The sequence below is a fragment of the Alligator sinensis genome, unplaced genomic scaffold (genome assembly GCF_000455745.1).
Source record: "Alligator sinensis unplaced genomic scaffold, ASM45574v1 scaffold896_1, whole genome shotgun sequence".
NCBI lineage: Eukaryota > Metazoa > Chordata > Crocodylia > Alligatoridae > Alligator > Alligator sinensis.
In genome coordinates this window covers 27,126-44,935 of record NW_005842940.1, presented here as the reverse complement: position 1 = coordinate 44,935, position 17,810 = coordinate 27,126, and the positions used below count along the sequence as shown (strand labels likewise).

The 17,810-nt window shown below is 44.6% G+C and overlaps 1 long non-coding RNA gene across 1 annotated transcript in view; it reads left to right on the top strand.

Moving 5' to 3' along the window:
- Positions 1 to 15,584, top strand: part of LOC112548118 — a 50,731-nt gene extending 35,147 nt beyond the window's left edge. Inside the window, exon 3 of the long non-coding RNA XR_003091933.1 lies at positions 15,487 to 15,584. This is a non-coding gene — a long non-coding RNA (uncharacterized LOC112548118). The remainder of the gene's footprint in view (positions 1 to 15,486) is intronic.
- Positions 15,585 to 17,810: the final 2,226 nt, after the last annotated feature.

Sequence of the window (17,810 nt, the reverse complement as noted above, 5' to 3'; positions counted from 1 at the left end):
TTAAAGCTGGACAAAATCCAGTGGAGTTTGAAATTTCTATGTGATAACACATTGCCATTCAGCATTACTTTTAAAGAACAAACTTAACTAAATCAAAACCACTAAGATATTTTTCTTACTGCTTTTAAATCACTATATTTAAAACAAATTATGTGAAACACGTATATTGATACCCTACTGGTTTTTGGCACCTGGTACCTAAACATTGTTGCTTCAACCAAGGCCAGTAAACCTACTTCTTGATGAAGATGTCTATATTTTACATATATATGTTGACTTATATTCAACTTCCAAATTTCATGCCTGTGGCAGGGCACTGTTTGTGCCTCCCACTTTAAGGGCCTGGAGCTGGCAGCTGCCCGGTGCCTGATGAGGGCAGCCATTTTGATAGGGGTTTATATAGGGCTGCCCATATAAACAGGGCAGTTCTGCTGTTGGAGGCGAGGCAACAACATCGCCTGGCTGGAGGGCTGCTGGTATCATCTGGAGGTAAGGGAGGAGCTGTAGGGGATGGTAAGGAGGCTCCTGGTCCAGGGTACTACCTAAAACTGCACCGTGCTGGGAGTGGGTGGCCTGGTGGGTCTCTTGGTGGCACAGGAGCCCCCAGGAAATGCCAGGCCAGTTACCACCCCAGTGAAAGGCGGGTTGGGGTGCCTTAACCCCTATCCCCCACAACCAGGTGGGTTACCCCTTGTTTGGCGGGCCTGGAGGGTGGACCCCCAGAGAAAGAGAAAAGCCATAGACTCACGCCTGTCTGAACGTCCCCTGACTGGTCCAGGCTGGGGCCAGGACTGGAAGGGTCAAAAGGCTAAGGGCCCACTGTGAGGGACTCCCAAGAGCTGCGCACCTGGGGCTCTGACTGGCCTGGAGGTGGGCCAGGGCTAGTGAGCCAAAGGTCCCGGGGGGACCACACCTGAAGGGGGAGCGGTTCAGGGAGCTGTGCTGCCTACTATGAAGGTGGATGAGACCACCTGAGGAGAGGAACCCAGGCAGGGTTCAATTAGGAGGATTCTGGGACCCAGTGTGGGGGACGGTAATGATGATAACATCGAGATGCCATCTGCAAGGCTTGGGCTGCGGTGCAGATAGCTCCCCCTGGCATCAGGGCAAGAAATGGGCAGGCTCCTGCTTAATTACATCATTACCTAATTAATTCCAACAAGGCGTGGCAGGTGAGGATGCGGGCGGTTAGCCCAGAAACAGGTGGGCGGGCCATGGTTAAATCGGCCCCGAGAAGGCCCCCTGTTACAATGCCCTATAGTAATACTGTGCTTGATAAATTTCGTGCCATGTAAATTCTGCTTTCTGAGATCCACAGGTGATTAGTTAGTGGAGAATTCATCCCTATGTGGTTTTTAAATGGTCTTAAATAATAGGATGGTTATATGTTGTAAAAAGTTATGGCTTTTCCCCCTCACTTCCATGTGCTCAGGGAGATCAGGATCTGACAGTAAGAAGCTGGGAAGAAGCTGCAGGTGAAAAAAGCTAGGGGGACAAAGAGACTACCTGACCCCCCAGATTTATTTTCTCTGCTGTAGCAGTGGGAACAAATTCAAAACTAACTTCCAACAAGTAGATTCTATAAAAAAAAAAAATAAAAAATTATAATTTCAAAATTTTCTATATAAAGAATCAAATTACTGGGGGGATCATTTTATATTCAAGGTCATCTTATATTTGAGTAACTATTGGATAAAATGAATGGAGAGAAGTAGGTTACTTTGTGCTCCCTTGGGAACAAAGGCCCAGGATAGAACCCAGTCTGTCCAATCCAGAGCAACAGTCATCTCACAGGGCACTTCTACACAAAATGCTATTGTGCAGTGGTTACTGCACGTCTGTTTAGTACTTGTATAAGCAAGTACTAAATATATGTTCAGTAACCCAAGTCACTGCACAGTAGCACCAGCAAATGTCTTTTAAGTGATGCTACTGTGCAGTAGCCCAGTGTTTCCTAACTGGTGTGCTGCAGCATTTTGGGCTGGAGCCATGCCCCCTGCCTGGCTGGAGCCATGCCTCCCTGCTGCTGCTGTGGACACAGACAGACGGGGAGTGTGGCTCCAGCCAGGCAGGGAACATGACTGCAGCCCAAAATGCTGTCCAGCTGGCTGTGCGCCACCCCTCCCTGTTGGCATCTAGTTGCCCACCCCCCCACCCCGCTCTGCATCTGGTGTACTGCGGTGCTTTTTTATTCAGGTAAGTATGCTGTGGGGCAAAAAAGGTTGGGAAATGCTGCAGTAGCCTAATAATACTGCACAGTAGCATATTAGCACTTTTTGTGCTGTGACATGATACTGAGCAGTATTATTCAGCTACGGTGCAGTCAGCATCTCATGTAGACACGCCCACAGAGCTTCAAGCCTGTTCACTTCTTCCTGGCCCCCTTCTTGGCTGTCCAAGGAATAGCTTAAAGAGGAGAGCACTGGGAACAGAACCCAGAGCTTCTTCTCTACCAGGGCAGCACCCACTTAATTAAGTCATGGTGGATCTGACCCTTTAAGGTTCATCAGCGACTTGGACAAGGGAGTGAAATGTACTCTGTCCAAGTCTGCGGATGACACAAAGCTATGGGGAGAAGTGGACACGCCGGAGGGCAGGGAACAGCTGCAAGCAGACCTGGACAGGTTGGACAAGTGGGCAGAAAACAACAGAATGCAGTTCAACAAGGAGAAATGCAAAGTGCTGCACCTAGGGAGGAAAAATGTCCAGCACACCTACTGCCTAGGAAATGACCTGCTGGGTGGCACGGAAGTGGAAAGGGATCTTGGAGTCCTAGTGGACTCCAAGATGAACATGAGTCGGCAGTGTAACGAAGCCATCAGAAAAGCCAATGGCACTTTATCATGCATCAGAAGATGCATGACGAATAGATCCAAAGAGGTGATGCTTCCCCTCTATCGGGCGCTGGTCAGACCACAGTTGGAGTACTGCGTGCAATTCTGGGTGCCGCACTTCAAGAGGGATGCGGATAACCTGGAGAGGGTCCAGAGAAGGGCCACTCATATGGTTAAGGGCTTGCAGGCCAAGCCCTACGAGGAGAGACTAGAGAACCTGGACCTTTTCAGCCTCCGCAAGAGAAGGTTGAGAGGCGACCTTGTGGCTGCCTATAAGTTCATCACGGGGGCACAGAAGGGAATTGGTGAGGTTTTATTCACCAAGGCACCCCCGGGGGGTCACAAGAAATAATGGCCACAAGCTAGCAGAGAGCAGATTTAGACTGGACATTAGGAAGAACTTCTTCACAGTTCGAGTGGCCAAGGTCTGGAACGGGCTCCCAAGGGAGGTGGTGCTCTCTCCTACCCTGGGGGTCTTCAAGAGGAAGTTGGATATGCATCTAGCTGGGGTCATCTAGACCCAGCACTCCTGCCTATGGAGGGGGTCGGACTCGATGATCTATTGAGGTCCCTTCCGACCCTAACATCTTTGAATCTATGAAGGTAACTCGTACAGCATTTAATATTGACCTCAGTACAGCTATTCATGATAGTAAAAACTATGCCTGTGTTAGTAAGGATAATTCGGAAGAAATAAAGAAAGGAAGGACATTTCATCCTTTTCATCCCTGTGTGCATGTATGATATGCCCCTGCAATATCATATATGTTAACTGCAAAAAGGAGTTGACTTACTTGAAGTGGATGTAATTAATTGTCCAGGAGTTCAGTATACAGAAAGTCTTACAGAATTTGCTAAGAGCTTAAATGATCTGAGACGTGCAAACGCTTTTGTCTTTTATCAGGCTCAGAGGAATGTCATTGTTAACTATTTAGCTATTAACTATTTGACTACTGATCATTTTAAGAGTGGAATGGAAAAGTGGGTGAGCAAGCATGAAGAGAAATGAGAAGTGGGATTTGGGAATTGCTGCAGGGAAGGTAATGCAGAGGTAGGAATAGAGAAGATATGTAAAGAGAGGTAAGAGGGAGAGAAAAAGAGGAGATAATAACAATGAAAGAAAAACAAACCCCCAAAATATCTATGGCCTAAAGCTAAGGATATTTTCAAGCTGTGAAATACTGACTATGATAATCAAGTACTGACCATATAATAATAACATTAATAATAAAAAATCTAGTTACTACATAAGATGTCAGATTCTTCCCTCATCTTAATGCATATCTACCCTTGATACTAGCTGGAGTTCTGATGTGGATGGAAGATTATCATATTGTCCTAAAATTTACCCTTGCCCATTGGCCATTATTAAAAAAGTATTTTAGCTTTTTTTTCAAAGAATGAGTTTGAAACCCCTTCCTTCACAAGCCATGCACAGCTCCAGGCCTCCTAGTGATATGCAGCATGTGGTCTCATCTGTAAGTTGGGAATACCTGCCTCATAAGAATACTCTCCCTGCTATAGAATTCAATAGATAGTTTTAAAATATGAAGTTTTGCTTCAAGAGTAAATTAAAAGTAAATGTTTTCTGAATGGGTGAAAAAGGAAAAAAATGCACACTGTGTGGGTGTGAGTATCATAATTTTTTTATGGTGGCACAAAGGCCAAGGAAACAGACATCCACACCCCTTGTCACACCACAGATGCCCAAAATGTGTGGCCACGACATAGGTGAGATCAATTTGTGCCGCTTTTTTGCAATGGATATCTATTTGCTTTATAGCTGGAAAACACAGGCAACAAAGAGCTGTCTGCATAATCCCGCTGCCCCAGGGAGGCATTCCCAGAGCTTCAGGGACCTGATCCTTTGTGCCCTGGGAATTCTTTGAAGGGTCCCTGAAGTCCCAAGAGTGCCTGTCCAGGTGTCCCCGTTTGCAGAGATGCACCTGTGGAGTCCTTGGGTGTGGGACCTGGAGCAGTGGTACCCGGAGCAGAGTGGGACCCAGCATGACAGCACAGGGTAGCACGGGACCTGGCGTGGCGTGATGTGGGATCCAGCAAGGTGGCACAGCACTGCAGCAGCATGGGATGCAGCAGAGTGGTCCAGGACCTGGTGCAGGACCCAGTGGGATGGTGCAGGATCCAGTGCAGCAGTGCTAGGTGCACTGCAGGACCCAGCATTGTGGTACAGAACCTGATGCAGTTCCGTGGGGTGGGACAGGACCTGGCCCAATGATGCAGAACCCAGCAGGACAGCACAGCTCAGTGGCATGGCTGTGTGGGATGGCATGGGACCTGGCACAGGGTGGTACGGGACATGGCATAGTGTAGGATGGGGCACTGCAGGACCTGGTGCAGTGGTACATGTGTTGTGGGACCTGGCATGGTAGCACAGGGTGAAGCAGGACTTGGCAGGGCAGCATCAGGTGGTGCAGAGGTACAATGTGACAGAATGGCACAAGGAAGTACAGGGTGGTGTGGAGGCATAGGGCAGAGTGGGACCCAGCATGGGGCAGTGAGGGACCCAAGGAATCCCCAGGTATACCTCTGCAAGATACCCCCATTTGCAGATGCACTCCCTACTCCAAAATACCACCATTTGCAGAGGCAGAGGCACTCCCTGCTCCCCCTGCAGCAGTGGCAGGGATCTGACCGTATGGGACAATGGATAATGTTGGCTTCACCCAATGAAATAGATCGGTTGTGCCAGGACACATCCTGGCACTGCTGATCCACTTCAGTTGGCGATGTCTGTTTATACCTACTGTTTTCTGAATTCTCCAGTGCCATCATAAACAAAAAACAGAACACAGTCCTGTCATCAGGAATCCAGTAAAATAACTTTGATTTCAAAATATTAGGACTAGCTCAGGGAAACAACATCCCAGGAGTTTTGGAAACTTGTATCCTGAATATCTTAAACCTTAAAGTGATGGCTGAATCCCCATATGCAGTTGACAGTAGGGCTGCGTGAAGCTTTGGTAGCTGATTTGATTTGGAGGAGATTCGGCGGTTGAATCTCCGAATCCAAATCAAATTGGGAAACCCATAGAGCAAACATACTGTCCAGAAGTCAAGCTAAAAATATTACCATGGCTAAAGGATTCTTTCTGGCTCAATTTAATAAATAATTACCCCTTTAAGAGAACAACAATCAACCTGGGGTAGCACATATAAGAAATTAAGTTAATAACCATTACTTTTATCACCTACTGATATTTTATTAGGAAACTTTAATATCTGGGAACGTATTGGTATTACATATTTTGGACAGTTATTCAAAGAAAGTATACCATATTTATCTGAATCCAAGATGACTCCAAATTTAAGACAACCCTGTGAATAATAGGATTCTATACACAGAAAATTTATAAATTCAGTATATTTTCTATGCATAGAATCTAATTACTGGAGGGCCATATTAAACTCATCCACCCTGCTGCTATAGCAGGGAAAGCAGCAACAGGTCTAACCCTCCCCACCCTCAAGTACCCCCCAGTGCTTGTTCTCACTACTGCCTGCCCTCTCCGCTATCTGCTCCTTCCACAATGTCTGTGCGCTGCCACCTGTACCCCCACCTGTCCCCCACAGCTTCTGCCCACCCCACAGCCTCTGCCCCAGCTGGTACCACCATAGCTTCTGCCTCCTGAAGCCTATGCCCTTCTTACAGCTTCTTTTCCACCTGCCATCTGCAGCTTCTGTCCCCCACAGCTTCTGCCCACCCTACAATCTCCGTCCCCCAGACGATCACTACAGTTTCTACCCCCTTGCAGCCTCAGCTCCACCTGCCTCCAGAGCCTCTGTCTCCTACTGCTTACCATCAGCCACAACTCTGGAGCCATTCCAGCCTGGAGCACAGAGTAGCTCTGGATCCAACCTGGCCAGGCTGTGCCTGACGGTAAGCGGCAGTGGGGCAGAGGGTGCATGGGATAGGCAGAGGCAGAAGCTGCAAGTAGGGCAGAGGCTGTGAGGGGCCAGGTGGCTACTGCAGCTCCAATTCTAACCCTAAGCCCAGGTTGGGGCTGGAGTCAGAGCTATAGCCACAGCAGCAGCAGACACCTGCCCCACCAACCCACCACCTTGTTCTCGAATCAAAGGTGAGGGTATTTTTCCCCTCATGATAAGTGGGGGAAAAAACCTTGTCTCGGATCCAAGTAAATATGGTATTTAAATCTTTTGAAGAATTACAGCATACTTCAGGTGACATTAAATTCCCATTTTTCCAATACCTGCAACTGAGGCACACTTGCCAAAAAGGTGAACATCAGTAGATATCAGAGAATGAGAAAACATTAGTCACACCTATGAAAACACAGACCTATTGTCTGTTTAAAGCAATTTTAAATTGCCATATTAAAAAAACAAACCACTGTTTATGACAAGGTAAGCTAATAACATTGGATCAGAAATTAGAGCTTAAAAATGGGTGACCATCTGGAACAATAGTTCTCACACATCCATCTGCATCATAATAAAAGAAACATCAAATCCTATATCAGTGGTCACTCAGCCCACTTAAAATCAAATCTATTTATGGTATAGGAGCAGGCAAGTGTTGGAGGGAGTCTGGTCTATTGAGAGGATTCTACCGCATGAACATGGCCCAGAATTATATTGTTTTGGAAGAAATGTAGAGACATGGTAAGGGAAATAACAAGATAACAACTCTCAGATAATCACTTAGTGTTCCTATTGAACCTTCCTGAGAACTCTGCAACGTAAATGCCATGGGGAATTGCTCACTCATCCTCTAGTGGCTGCAAGAATTACAATTGCAAAAGCTTGGAAGAGAAGTAACACCCCTAGAAGCATTGACTGGTTTCAAAAAGTTTGGAAGTTCTAATAATGGAAAAAATTATCCTATCAAGTCAGTGTAAAGTCAGTGTAAAGACAGAAGTAAAAAGATGCTTACTTGGAAATCTGGTGGAAATTGTTTAATTTGCTAAAAAATAATCTGCCTCCAAGCTGGAAAATTTCAGAAACTTTTTTGAATACTAAGGTGCAAGTTCTGTAAGCTAACACGTAAGAATAAATTGAGAATAAATGTAAAATTGAAAAGCAGGGATGGGTGGAAGATAATAGGATTTCTGTTATGCAGAGTTCTAGATAAAAGGAGGGGTGAATTATTATATAGAGATGAAAAAACAGAAAAGGGTAACATCGAAAGAGATATAAAGGAACTGTCAGATACTGAAAGGAAGAGAATAATAGAACCCAAACTTCTGTGGACATTCATTTGTATTATGGTAGCGCTCTTGATAGAAGATAAATATCTTTTTTATATATATTTTAGGGGATTGGATCTATCTTTAAATGTTAAATCCCTTATTTGATAAGTTGGATTTATTAATAAATAACATTTTAAAAAATAAAGTTGAGGGCGAGAAAGATAATACCCAAAGAGAATGTTTAATACCTCGCTGTTTAGTATATCAATGTTAAACTAACAAAATCAAAAGAGTTTGAAGTCAAGTCTACCATTATACATTTTTAACATCTGTAATAATCAATTGTCAAAATAATAATAATTTACAGTAATGGACATGAACAACACCATTCCAATACAGGTCAGTGGTATTTTGGGGGTGTCTAGATCCAAGCTTTAGACAGAAGCAATAATAAAATAAAAGAACTTGTACTTATGGTCCTAGGTATGGCTAGGTATGACCTCCATTTGATACTGGCTGCCAATTAGACGTCGAGCCATTGATTACTACCCTTTGAGCCCAATTATCAGTCCATAGATTCATAGATTGTAGAGTCGAAGGGACCACAATGGACCATCGTGTCTGACCCCCTGCCCCTGGCAGGAAAGAGGACCGAGGTCAGATGACCCCAGCCAGGTGATTATCTAGCCTCCTCTTGAAGACCTCCAAGCTAGGTGATAGCACCACCTCTCTTGGAAGCCCGTTCCAGATCCTGGCCACCCTTACTGTGAAAAATGTCTTCCTAAAATCTAACCTAAATCCACTCTCAACTAGTTTACACCCGTTATTCCTAGTCATTCCCTGGGGCGCCTTATAAAACAGCACTTCCATTCTTCCCCGTTGACCTCCCCTAATAAATGTATAGGCGGCCACAAGATCTCCCCTCAGCCGTCTCTTGTGAAGGCTGAAGAGATTCAGCTCTCTCAACTTCCCCCCGTAGGGTCTATCACGAAGGCCACTAATCATGCAAGTGGCCCTCCTTTGGACCCTCTCGAGATTCCCCACATCCCTCTTGAAGTGTGGCACCCAAAACTGGACACAGTACTCCAACTGTGGCCTGACCAGTGCCGCATAGAGGGGGAGCATCACCTTCTTTGATCTATTAGTCATGCACCTGCTAATGCACGACAAGGTGCGATTGGCCTTGTTGATGGCCTTGTTACACTGCCGGCTCATGTTCATCTTGGAGTCAATTATGACTCCAAGATCCCTCTCTGCCTCCGAGCTGCTGAGAAGGACACTCCCCAACCTATAGGTGTGCTGGGGGTTCCTCCTTCCCAGATGGAGTACCTTACATTATCTTTATTAAATTGCATCCTATTTCTCTCTGCCCATTGATCCAACCTGTCCAGGTCGGCCTGAATCTGCTCCCTGCCCTCCGGTGTACTAACTTTGCCCCATAACTTGGTATCATCAGCGAACTTGGAGAGGGTGCTCTCCACGCCCGTGTCCAAATCGCTGATGATGATATTAAATAATATTGGTCGGAGGACCGAACCCTGCGGGACCCCACTGCCCACCTCCCTCCAGGCTGAGAAGGAACCATCCACCACCACTCTCTGGGTGCGGTTCCTAAGCCAGTTGGCCACCCACCTGACCGTGTAGGTGTCCACTCCACAGTCTGCTAGCTTCCCAATGAGGATAGGGTGTGAAACTGTGTCGAAGGCCTTCCTAAAGTCCAGGAAGATGACATCAGCCTTGGCTCCCGCATCCAGGCAGTGTGTGACCTGGTCATAGAAGGCTACAAGGTTTGTCAGGCAGGATCTACCTGTGACAAACCCGTGCTGGTTTCCCCTCAGCATCGTTTCCCCTGCTGGGCCGGCACAAATGTGTTCTTTGATTATTTCTCTACCATTTTCCCAGGAATAGAGGTAAGACTGACTGGTCTAAAGTTAGCCGGCTCATCCCTTCTCCCTTTCTTGAAAATGGGCACCACATTGGCCCTTCTCCAGTCCTCAGGGACCTGGCCGGAGCACCATGAGTGCTCGAACAGCTGTGCCAGCAGCTCAGCTATGACACTGGCCAATTCTTTCAGCAGCCGTGGATGGAGGTCATCCGGGCCTGCTGACTTGTACCCATCTAGCTGCTCCTGGAACTCCTTAACTATTTCAGAACTAACCGTAGGTGAACTGGTGCCATGTGGACATCCGTCAATGATCAAGGTGGGGGAATTGGCTTGGTCTTGAAAGGAGACTGCCAGCTTCATGGAGTGGGTTTTGCCTTTAAGAATGAACACATCAACTAACTCAACAAATTTCCTATCAGAATTAATGAGCACCACATGACATTCCATCGTAAACTAGCAGGGAGCCAATACGCCGATCTCACCATGAGCACGTATGCCCTGACTCTTGATGCCACCAAAGAAAGTAACGAGGAATTCTACGCTAACCTTGCCCAAGTCCTTTTTGATGCTCCAGAAGGAGACAGACTTATTCTTCTCAGTTATTTTAACACCAGATTTGGAAGGAACTCAAACCTCTGGAATGGAACCACGGGCAAGGGAGGAACAGGAAAGGTCAGCTCCAATGTCATCCTCCTCTTGACCAAATGCACAGAACATGGTCTTGCCATCACCAACACCCTGTTCCTCCAGCAAATCAGGCACAAGATATCATGACAACACCCACGATCTAAGCATTGGCACCTGATTGACTATGTCATTGTTCATGCCTGGGATAGCAAAGATGTCCACATCACCTGAGCTATGCTAGGAGCTGAGGATTGCTGGACTGATCACTGACTCATCCATTTGGCTATGTCACTCAAACTGATTCCCAAACAAGGGCTACAGCAGAAGCAATGCTGATGGAAGATCAGTGTTGAAGGACTCAATCAAGCGAGACCTCTCCCACCAGTCCCTCAATGAAAAACTGATAATTTCCAATGGAAAAATGTCAGCACTGCTTGGGGTGCCTTCAAATGCACTGTCATCAGCTACTGCAATGAGACACTTGGATTCTGTACCAGGAAACATCAAGACTGGTTTAATGAGAATGACCAGGGGTCCAGTAGTTGATCTACCACAAGCACAAGGCCTTTTGTACTTGGCAGAACAACATCAACTTGAAGCAAAATAAACTGAATCAACAACAAGCAAAGGCAGAGGTCCAAAGGAGGACCCATGATATGAAGATGGTGGGAAGACAAGGCAGAAGAGATTTAACAGCTTGATGACATCCATGATATGCACTGTTTTTACAATGCCACCAAAGCCATCTATGGTCCAAGTACTCAAGGACCAACACCCTTGAGACAGAAGGATGGAGGAGACCTGATGAAGGAAAGGGGATCCATCAATGCCTGTTGGAAGGAGCATTTTGAAGAACTTCTCATTCAAGACTCTGTTGTTGACAAGAGTGTTCTCAACTCTATCCCACAACACTCAGTCAGAGATAATCTCGGAATCCCTCCAATACTTGATGAATTGAGAAAAACCATCAAGCAGATGAAGAATGACAAGGCATCTGGAGTGTATGGAACCCCTGCCAAAATATTCAAGCAGGGGGGAGAGGAGGTCACTGTGCAGCTCCATGCCCTATCTTAAAGATCTGGAATGATGAGAAAATCCCAGATGACCTCAGGAACACCATGATCATGACAATCTTTAAGAAAGGAGACAAGTCCAACTGCAGGCATTACAGAGGGATCACCTTGCTGTCCACCTCAGGAAAGAGCATTGCAAGAACCTTCCTGGATATCTCCTTCCTCTTGCTGAAAACCTCTTTCTGGAGTCTCAGTGTGGGTTCAGGGTATCAAGAGGCATACCTAAAATTGTCTTTACAGCTTGCCAGCTTCAGGAAAAATGCTGGAAGCAATATAAACCTCTCTACATGGCCTTCTTTGACCTCACAAAAGACTTCAACTTTGTCAACAGAGAGGTGCTGTGGAGGATCCTTATGAAGTATAGATGCCCACCAAAATTCACCACCATTCTTTGCTTGCTCTGTGACAGTATGCAAGTGATGGTTTTTAACAATAGATCTGTCACAGATCCCTTTGAGGTTAAGATGGGAGTTAAGCAAAGCTGTATCATCACTCCACCACTCTTCTCAATATTCCTTACCACAGTGCTACATCTGACCACCAACAAGCTTTCAGTTGGAGTGGAGCTAAACTACCAAATGGAAGGTAAGCTGTTTAATCACAGCCAACCCTGAGACAAAACCAAGACTACCCCAACCTCAATCACTGAGCTCCAGTATCCTGATGATGCTGTAGCGCGTGCTCACTGGGAAGCAGACCTTCAGGCAATCATTGATGTCTTTATCAAGGCATACAAGAAAATGAAACTGATGCCTGACATTCAGAAGACTCCATCAACAAGCTGTTAATGAGCAGTCTCTAGGTAATTCAGATTCATGGTGAGACTCTGGAGAAAGCTGACATCTACAAAGAAAACCAACATTGCTTCAGATGTACAAGTGCAGTTTTCAGACACCTGAGGAAATGGTTTTTCAAAGATTGTGATATCAGATCCAAAACCAAGCTTATGGTTTATTAAGTAGTTATGATCCCCACCTTACTGTACAGAGCTGAAACGTGGACAACATACAGGAAACACCTCAAGTCATTGAAGAAGTACCATCAATGCTACCTACAGAAGATCCTTTGAATCCAGTGGGAAAATAGACACACCTACACCAGGGTCTTCTTGCAAGCAAACACCACGAGCATCAAGGTAATGATTTATGACATTAACTTCACTGGGTTGGCCACATCATCCAGATGTCCAATTCTAGACTCCTGAAGCAAATTTAATTATCCCAGCTCAGTCAAGGTGTATGCTCAGGAGTAGGGCAGAGAAAGCACTTCAAGGGCATCCTCAAGGCCAACTTGAAAAAATGCAACATCAGCATCAACTTATGGGAGACTATATTGCCCAGGACCAACCCAAATGGATGAAGAGTCTTCTGCAAGGATCTCAGTACTTTGAAACCTTATGATGACAATAGGAGATGGAAAAGGGGAGTGGCAGAGACAGCATGTCATGGACTAAATCAAGAATCCAGAGTTACCCACACCACACAGAAACATGTGTCTAGGTTGCAACATAGTCTGTTGACTCAGCCTCATCAGCCATTTTTGGACCAACAGATAAGACATTCGTGGATTACAATCATACTCAACTGTGAGGGATTGACAAAGATTTCTGTTCCTGCATAAATATGCCAAATTTTATTTTAATCAATTAACCATAGCACATTAATATAGGGTGTTCAAAATATACAGGCCATGCTGAACACATTCCAAGCAGTAATCAACATCCATAAAATAATATTATAATAGACACTTGGGGGTCATCATTGACCACAAGATGAACATGAGCCTGCAATGTGATGCTGCGGCTAGTAAAGTGACCAAAATGCTGGCTTGCATCCATAGATGCTTCTCAAGCAAATCCCGGGATGTCGTTCTCCCCTTGTACTTGGCCTTGGTGAGACTGCAGCTGGACTACTGCATCCAGTTTTGGGCCCCACAATTCAAAAAGGATGTGGAGAAGCTTGAGAGAGTCCAGAGAAGAGCCATGCGCATGATCAGAGGTCAGGAAAACAGACCTTATGACGTCAGGCTGAGATCTATGAGGCTCTTTAGCCTGGAAAAGCACAGGCTCAGGGGTGATCTGCTGGCCACCTATAAGTTTATCGGGGTGACCATCAGTATCTGGGGGAATGTTTGTTCACCAGAGCGCCCCAAGGGATGATGAGGTTGAGCAGTTATATACTACTGCAAGACCATTTCAGGCTGGACATAAGAAAGAATTTCTTTACTGTCCAAGCCCCCAAGGTCTGGAATAGCCTGCCATCGGAGGTGATTCAAATACCTACACTGAATACCTTCAAGAGTAAATTGGATGCATATCTTGCTGGGATCCTATGACCCCAGCTGACTTCTTGCCCTTCGGGCGGGGGGCTGGACTCGATGATCTTCCAAGGTCCCTTCCATGCCTAATGTCTATGAAATATTTTATTTGTCATTTTCATAAATGAAGAGCTCATCAATTTAATTTTTTGAAAGAAAAAAGGCAAAAAAATCTAATTTATATACCCTTATTTATCACTATGGAGCTGAATTTCATTTAAAAACAAAGTTAAAGGAATTTAAATTATTTGTTTGAACTCAGTCAAAATACTATTTTTGGCCACTGCTAGCTCAAAAAACAACCCAGTTGTTTCATACCATAATAATGGAAATGCTTAAATAATGGTTACTACCATTCAGTAACATGGACATTATAGCCAAGTTATTCCACTGTTTCCTAAAGAAGTGAGATGACTCTTTAATTTTAAAAGTATACCAAAAATGGATACTTTTGGCAAAACTATTATTTATTTATTTTTAATAAAAGGCTGCTATACAAAACAGTTCATAGCAATTAATGTCCAGAGAGCACTTTCACTGAAATACAATCATGCAGCTTTCCAGTCTGTGTTTAAGAAAAGCCTGTAACAGTGGTGTAACTAGGGTGCGGTGAATGGAACAACTGTCCCAGGCACTGATTTGGTGGTGGGCAAAAAAGAAAGGGCTGCTGCTGCCAGTCACGCAGTCACAATCCTGGCAGCTACTAGAAGTCTCTACTGCCTCTGTGCCCTGGGTGCACGGCTGCATCCCTATGCTGCTGGCCTGCAAAACCCATAAATATATGTGGTTGATGAACTATGTTCTATATTGTGACTCTCACAGGGCAATGAACTATTGCGTGGTTATGCAGTAGTCTGAGATGAGGTAATTAAATAAAAGGAAAATTGAGTTTCTTTATTACAGCTTTTAACAAACAGAGATTTCAAGGAGGACGAGATTTTGAGTTACTGCTCATTCAGGAAGAATGGGCAGAGAGCCAGGAGTTTTATAAAGACCAAACCCAAGCAATAGAGAAAGAAACTCACAAGAATAGTTGTCTCCATTTCATTTGTACGAGCTTTTAAAGGAGAAAAGAACTTAAAGGCAATAGGGCTCATTTGTGTTGAGGGTCTGTAGATACCACTGACTTCACCTGGAGTTTCGTGTACTTAGCACTTCTGAAAATCAGGCACTTGGTATTCTAGCAAAGGTGTACAAATTTACTACATATTCCTTTCAATTAACCTCTTTAAGGCTGAGGCACACATAGTGTATCTTACTAAAACTAATACTGTAATTCAAATTTCCATAAACACAGTTACATTTTAGGCACAAACATATCTCATTATAACAATACATGAGAAAATTATAGCTGTGGCGCACAGTTATCTGTAACAACTATAGGACTATTTCTGAGTTGCATTCTAATGTAACCTGCAGCATCCCATGTTAATGAAGGAGCAAACCTTTGTTGGCCCTTTATTTACTGATGCCTCAGAGGTCCTCTATAGAATTCACTGCTAGTAGAAGTAGGTAGTCATGGGTCCACTATACAAGATAGAAAATAAAGATATCTGTAACTTGTACTCACTTGGCTTCAACAGAGAAGAAAGGGAATCGGGGGCAAATCCAGAGAGGGTGCAGAGGTGCAGCCGCAATTCCTTTTCTGACCATGTGGCAGAAGCAGCAGCCGGGGACCCCTTTAAGTCCCTGAAGGAGGTAAGAATTCCCCCCTTTCCCTTCCTCTTTCCTCCTCTTTCTATCGCCTTCCCTCCCTCCCCTCCCTGCCACTGCTGCAGGGACAGCAATGTGTGGGCAGGTTCCCCTCCTTGCCTGGTACCCTGGGTGTTTTCTGACATCCTGGGAGCTGGTACAGGGCAGGTGAACCTGTCCACCACCATCACTGTCCTGGACTGAGCCCAGCCCCTGCATAGCTCAGTTGGTATGGGACAGGAACTCCCCTTGCCCCCAAGGCAGCAGAGACAGTGCCAGTGGCAAGTGGTGGAGAGAACATATCTCTGATCAGGTGGAGGGAGGGAATTCTTACCTTTTTTGGGGACTTTAAAAAGTCCCTAGCTGCTGCTCCCGTGGAGTGGTCTTCCAAATTGATGATGGGGGAGGGGAGGAGGCTAGGAGTGGGAGATGCAACCACTACTGGTTGCTGCTTCTGCACTCTGCTTTGCAAAATTCAGGATCCACTTTTAAAGGGAATTGAACATCATACAGAGAGTTGCCAGAGGATTTATCTCTGTATCAAGCTCTGCAGCTGCCACAACTCTGTTATATAGCTATAGTTAGTGAATGCTGCATTATGGATGTGGTAGCAATGTGGTTAAGACCTCTGCTATAGTTCAAGCCCTGTTCTGGACTCGTACCAAAGATCACCTCCTGTTGACCTTTCTGTAACAGACATCGTGCCATTTGGACTAGTAAATCAAAGGCAGCAATCTGTGATGCTCCTTTGCATAGATACTAATCTGTGCCTTAACTGTGCTAGTTCGTAGGCTTGTGTAGACCTTTTATTTTGATTTGACTTGAACACTGCTGGTCCAGGTAATGGTGCAGTCACAGGAGAATATGTACTGATTAGGTTATGTCCAATAAAACTTTGGGATGCTTTAATTTTCATCACAAACAGTAATTAAGTAAAGCAAAAACAGAAGCAGATCTTTAACTATCTCATGTCACCTTTAAAAAAGCATGTGTAGACACTTTAAGAACCTCAGTTTCAGCATTCCAAAAACACTTTCAGCTGCTGCACCCAAGGCTGAGTCCCTCAGGAGAAAAGAACTGAAGAAATTCACCTATTAAACACAATATTGCATCTGCCACCAAAACCAGGACTGCAGAGACTAAATAACTCTGAAAATCTTCATTTTTCCTTCTTTTAAAAAATGTTCCTTCTTTAAGCTCTGCAAAAGGAGACTTTTCAGAAGAAAAAAGAATATTTAGCAATTCTGCTACCAGAGTTTTCCTATTGATTGAAATCTGAACAGGCACTAAAGAATTACTAGAAGTTGCATTAAAATAAATTGTAGCTTTTTATAATTTATTTGTGTATGTTAATGTACATGCTATTACTAAAATCCCCTAGGACTGAATAGAATAGTAATACTATAGCTAATAATCTCTCAGCATGATCAATTAATAGTCTCCACTAATGTCTCCCAGTTTTATGTTCTTATAATAGTTGGGATTTTTACAGTTTTTTTCTTCTAAAATAATTGAGTTGAAAATTGGCTTTCTTTTTAATATTTCAGTGAATGGGGAAACTAACATCAGGGTCTATTTTGTCATGCTGCCCCTCTTGCTTTTAAATGTCAACTTCAGAAGCTTTCATTTTCTAACCTGTCAATCTGTCTTCTGGGCATGTTTAGTTAATTTATTGTAACATCTTATTTTGCATTTTGTATTGCAGGCATGGCCACAGTGTAACAGTCAAAAGAGCACATTTCATTTATACACCTCATTTTCATAGAATGCAAAAAGCATTTGTTAAATGTTGACATGGACTTAAACACCATTAAGACCTAATCCAAGGCCATTGGTGTCCTTACCTACTAAATTTCAGAGAGACATTTAAATCATAGATTTCATAGACATTAGGCCTGGAAGGGACCTCAAAGATCATTGAGTCCAGCCCCCTGCCTGAGGGGCAGGAAGTCAGCTGAGCTCATAGGATCCCAGCAAGATCAGTATCCAATTTACTCTTGAAGGTGTTCAATGTAGGTGCTTGAACCACCTCCGACAGCAGGCTATTTCAGACCTTGGGGGCTCGGACAATAAAGAAATTCTTCCTTATGTCCAGCCTGAAATGGTCTTCCAGTAGTTTATAACTGTTCGACCTCGTCATCCCTTGGGGTGCGCTGGTGAACAAACATTCCCCCAGATACTGATGGTCACCCCTGATAAACTTGTAGATGGCCAT